This window comes from Anomalospiza imberbis, chromosome 1 (assembly GCF_031753505.1).
Source record: "Anomalospiza imberbis isolate Cuckoo-Finch-1a 21T00152 chromosome 1, ASM3175350v1, whole genome shotgun sequence".
In the NCBI taxonomy this organism is placed as follows: domain Eukaryota; kingdom Metazoa; phylum Chordata; class Aves; order Passeriformes; family Viduidae; genus Anomalospiza; species Anomalospiza imberbis.
In genome coordinates, this window is record NC_089681.1 from 51,889,007 (window position 1) to 51,894,860 (window position 5,854).

The 5,854-nt window shown below is 45.4% G+C and overlaps 1 protein-coding gene across 2 annotated transcripts in view; it reads right to left on the minus strand.

The window, feature by feature from the left end:
• The window catches only part of PPP4R1 (protein phosphatase 4 regulatory subunit 1), a 283,628-nt gene that overhangs the window by 155,359 nt on the left and 122,415 nt on the right, over window positions 1–5,854 (minus strand). The window lies entirely within an intron of this gene.

A 5,854-nucleotide genomic window follows, 5' to 3' on the forward strand; every position in this document is an offset into this window, starting at 1 on the left:
ATCCCACATATTTTCTGACAGATAGTGCCCAAACCAGACAAATCCCTTCAGCACAGGTTTTATCAACACTTTGTAGAGTGCAGTTCAAGTGTCAGGCACAGTCTCAGCACAGTGCTTGTCTTTCACACATTGATATGACACTATTTGCTCACATTTACCTTGTGACCCATAAGAACTGAAACTAGGTATAATTCAAAAATATAATTTGAGGGCTTCCTGGGACGGCTGGGAAGATGGTGAGGGCAGCACTAGCAATGCAGAGCTGCTACAGAGCAAATGAGAGGGGGAATCTGAATCAAAATTGCCAGATGAGTTCTTCAAGCTGAGATTCAGAAAGACCATGACATTGTTTGCAAGAATATCAGTTTGAGAAAGAGATGTATGTGATGACCATAGGGCACTATCATGCTGGTTCTGCAGAATTACTTCTCAGGTAAGACTCATTTGAGTCTTTTAAGAGTCTTTAAGGAAGTCTTAAGACTTCTCTTCTGGAAGCAAGTTTCAGCTATGTACTTAGGTTTGTATACTTAGCTACAATTTTGATTTTTGGTTACTTTTTAGGAAAGTCTTCGTTGATTTTTAGATATGCATCATCGTGAATTGTCTCATTACATCCCTCATGAATGGGTATGAATATAAGAACAAATTCAAAACTCCACTTCCTTAATAACTTTTTCCTTTATCAAAGGACTAATGGCTTTTAGCACATTTGAAATTGTCTGAGGAATCCTTTAGTTCTTTAAATTGTACTTTAAACCACATAGACAAGACAACATTTCTGTCTTGCTCTTACAGAAGTTAATGGTCCAGGGCAATTTTGTGTTCAGTAGAACAGAATTGGATCCAAAATATGAAAAGCACATTCTGTTTTGTGCTATAGCTATTTATGAGAATGCCATTATGTGTTATTGGCTTCATTCTTCATGAATATTCAACATGTATTGTGTGTTTTTATAGTAATTTATTGGGGTAAAGAAATACACTGTAGATGAACCAAGCTGAAGATATTCAACTAAGATGTACTTTTCCATTCTGTGGCAACATTTGAATAGTGCCATAAATCTTCAATATTAGTATGGACTGTGACTTAACTTCTGATTTACAATATAACAAGTGGGCCTAAAATTATATATGGACCTCTAGCAAGTAAATGAAGACTAGAGCCTGCTGTAAGAACAGTTTTGTATTTCAGAAGAAAAACAGCAGCACCAAAAGGCCAGGTATTTCCCTAAGGAGAAATTGGAACATATTCTTAGCTTTATACCTTTGCAATTTGCAATTTTCACTGACTTAGCAGGGCAGGATGCATGAGATACTTCACTGAGTGAGACCCAGAATTTTCCCATTAACACAACAAGTAATGCAGCACTTAGTTACTCTGACAGTCTCAATATCACCATGAACTGACAAAGAAGGTTGTGATATCGTTTTATTGCAAGGAATTTTCAAGTTTAGAATTGGTGGTACTGACCAAACTACCTGCACAATGAACAGGAAAAAGCTATTAAGAAACTGAATCTATTCTATTACTTCTCAGGAACAGAGAGTGCTTATTTAATATTTAATAGCAAACAGTTTTGAAAGATGTCAAACTATCTCGAAATGGAGATATTATAACAACAATACTGAATTTGCAGAGAGAAAAACATCAAGATCTACAAATACACAGGACAAATGTTGACCTCAGATTAAGCAAATTTCATCCTTTTGCAAGCAGTGATGAATACACTAATAGCACTTCTGGAATGACATTATTATCTCACTGAAATCAGTGACAGGAGTTCTATTGACTGCAATAGATCCAAGGCTTCATTCCTGAGCTGTGAGGTGATGAAACAAAATGAATCAGATGTTGGAGAAGGTTGCCAGATATTGCTGATCAACAGCACAGGTGTTGTTTTAATATAAAAAATTACATCAGTCTGGATGAAATAGAAGCATTAGATCAGAAATGATACAAAATGCAATAAAACAGATCAATGCATTAGTAAGCTTCAAAATGTGTTCAAACAACAAGGACCACAGTAAAAAACAGCTTTGAGTTGGAAATTAAACTATGACCTTACTGGGGTCCTTTGCAGCCACGGTGATTATGTGACATCCCACCAGAGCTTGGGGCTGTGCTCTGTTCTTCATTCGCTGCCTCTCACTATGCTGTTGATAAGTATCAACCCAGTCTTCCCCCAAACTGTGCACACCCCCGATGTCAGTCCCATCTACTGCACAGCCATGTCTAACAAGGTGTTTGCATGGGAAAACTTCTAAATCCTATTATCATTTTAAGGAGAGATACAAACTTCTGGTTTTCCTCAGTTTTTCTTAAACAAGAGGTGTGTAGAAGAATTAGACAACAGAGATACTTCTGTCTTCTGAATCTGCATGGCAGAAGCTTCGAAGCTTCTTTTGCATTTGTACTCCTTACTGCTATTTTTTAACCTCATTAAAACGAGAAAAGACAGAAACTTTTGTGGCATTCAGCATTTTGCAGCTATTTCCCATGTCCTGATTTTATGCAAGCTGAGACCCGGTTCTTCTGGTACATAAGCAGCAGGTAATTCTGGAGGCTGAATTTCTGTTTCTGAGAAGCGTGCACTATGGCTTAATCTTTGCTTGATTCATGAGCAGAAACAGAGGAATAATGGAGATAACAAAGTTAACATTCTTCTTCTGTGTTAAGATAGAAGAAGAAAAACCTCTCTTTTCCAGTTTATCTTCCAGATCCCAAGGGTAAGAATGCATAAACAGAGTGGAACATTTGTTTTGTTAACAAAGCCCAACAGACCACCAGATAACAACTTTAAATATTGCACTGTAAATAAAAGATGTAATTTAAGATGCTGTTTTATGTGCATCGTAAAGTAAGTCTGGAAAAAACCTGCAGCCAGAGTAGTTGCAGAGCTCTAGTGACATTTTCACACATAGGTCATGTAACTCCACCTATTGAAGCCAATTCCAATCAGGCAAACCTGCTCTGAGGTGCTTTTCTAGAGCACTTTTTACTTGTTTCTTCTTCAGGCAGTGATAGTATTAAAAGTCATGTGGGTTTTGGTGTTGGCAAGAGCGGTGTGGAAAAAAGTAGGCAGAAATGATGGTGGCAGGCCTGGAGGAGGGGCAGGCAGCTGAAGTGGAGGGTGGGGCCTCCAAGACAGAACCTGAACCTAAATTACTCAGAGCATCTCCCCAGCCTTCCCAGGCCACAGTCCTTCCTTCATGGCTTGGCTGAACTAGAGGTATTCACCAAAGAAATTATGTGATCCACAAGTATTACTATGAAGAGCTGATTTTGAATGCAAACCATTTAAGTCCTCTGAATGCATTTATTATCAGGACATATTTTTGAAATGGGTTATTATGTCCCTATATGTGTTCTTAGCATACCTACACCAGATTTTGCAAGAGAGAAAAAATGTGTCCTTCTGACTAAATTTTTCTCACCTGTACTCCAGTTTTGCATGAATACAAACATATCTCTTACAGGAAAATTCTTCAGAAGCAGATTTAGGACACAGAAATCATCAAGGTTTGGATGGATTTGACTGTCTGTTTTTTCTTGATTGTTTGTTTGTTACTGCTACATTCAAATACCCCAGGATGCACCATCTGCTTGAAAGTATGGTACTAATGAAAAGGCCCACGGTGACAACACTGTATCTGACAAAAAGTGTTAGCAAGGAGGATGGCAAACAACTCATGTTCCTGCCTACTAATAAATAATAGCTCTTATTTTTCATTCAGGTTTTGCAGGAGCTCAGTCTCTCTCAACTTTTCACAGAATTACAGAATTGATGGAAGAGTTGGAAGAGATGTCTGGAGATCATCTAGTCCAGACCCCTCCCAAAGCAGGGTCACCTAAAGCAGGTGACACAGGAACTCATCCAGGTGGATTTTGAATGTCTCCAGAGAAGGGGGACTCCATAACCCCCCTGTTCCAGTGCTCGGTGACCCTTAACATAAGTTCTTCTTCATGCTGAGATGGAACTTCTTGTGTTTCAGTTTATGGCCACTGCTCCTTGTCCTGTCTCTGGGCACCATTGAAAGAATTTGGCACCATCCTCTTGATACCCACCTTTGAGATACTTACATGTATTAATGAGATCCCTTCAGTCTTCTCTTCTCTACACTAAACAGGTCCATTTATTCCCCGTTAATATTCCTAAGACATAATGTAATGACAATTTTCCTACTTTAATGGTTTTGGCTGTTTTCAAGGCCAGAAGGTCAGGCCCATCCACGTCAGTGTCCAGGTCCCTTTGGACTGGACCACAGCCATCCCTACGAGGGTACCTGGCAGCAGCTGGGAACTGCCTCACCCATGAACAGCACTGACCCGTGTCAGAGCCACCAGCGCCGCCGGGACCCACCACCCAGGCTCTCTCTCCCTTCTCCAGTTTAGAGGGAAAGGCCGGTCAAGCCGCTGCCCCTGAGGCCCGAGGGAAGGGCGCCCGCCGCTGTCCCCCCAAGACTACAACTCCCGGCAGGTCCCGCTACTACCGCGGGGCATGCCGGGTGCTGTAGTTCTCCCGGCGCGGCTGCCCAAAGCGTCGAGCCAGCGGCATCCTGCCCGCTCCAGCCCGAGCTGTGTGTGTGCGCTTGGGAAGGCGAGGAGCGGGGCTGCTGGTTCTCCCCGCTCCGCCACAGCCACCTCTGCTTGTGGGGACTGGACCGGCATAAGACACGGCGCGGGAGAAGACAGACTGGATCGATGAGCCGAGACCAATTGTGTGAGGTTCAACAAGACCATAGTGCCGGGTCCTGCCCTTGTGTCACACCAACCCCTGCAGCGCTACAGGCTGGGGGAAGACTGGCTGGAAAGGTGCTCAGCAAAAAGGGGTCTGGGGATGCTGGTCAACAGCAGCTGAACATGAGCCAGCGTGTGTCTAGGTGGCCAACGAGGCCAGTGGCATCCTGGCCTTTATCAGGCATCATGTGGCCAGCAGGACCGGGGCAATGATTTTGTCCCTATATATAGCATTGGTGAGACTGCACTTGAGAACTGTGTCCAATTCTGGGCCACTCAATTCAGGAAAGACATTCAGGTGCTGGAGTGTGTCCAGATAAAGGCAACGATGCTGGTGAAGGGTCTGGAGCACATGTCCTGTGAGGAGCGGCTGTGGGAGCTGAGGGTGTTCAGCCTGGAAAAGAGGTGGCTCAGGGGGGTCCATGTCTCCCTCTACAGCTGCCTGACAGGAGGTTTTGGCCAGGTGGGGGTCGGTCTCCCAGGCAATTAGCAATAGGATGACAGTACAAAACGTCAACTTCCACCAGAAGAGGTTTAGGTTGGACATTAGGACTAATTTCTTCCCAGAAAGAGTGATTAGGTATTGGAATGTGATGCCTAGGGAGGTGGTGGAGTCACGGTCCCTGGAGGTGTTTAAAGAAAGACTGGACGTGGCACTGAGTGCCGTACTCTGCCTTACACGGTGCTGTCCGGTCACAGGTTGGACCCGATGATCTCGGAGCTCTTTCCCAACCCAACTGATTCTGGGATTCTGACTCGCTCCAGCTGCCAGAGTGGGAGGGAAGGGTGTGTGGCTGTGTGTACGTCCGTGTGTTTCCACGTCCCTCTGTGTCCCGGTGTCAGTGTGTGTGGGACGACCCCGCGGCGCCCGGGCGCATGCGCATAAGGAAGGCCGGGGGGGAGCGCGCCGCCGCCGTCGTGCCCGCGCAGGGGGCGGTGCTGCCGGGGCGGGGAGGGCGCGGGGCCGCGCCCAGGGGCGCGCAGCAGCAGCGGCAGTGCCCGCCCTCGGCCCGCGCCCCGCCGGCAGAGCCCGCAGAGCCGCGCCGAGACACCGCCCGCCCGCCGTGAGGGACCGGCGGCACCGCCGGCCCCTCCGCCCCTCCTCCTTCTCCTCCG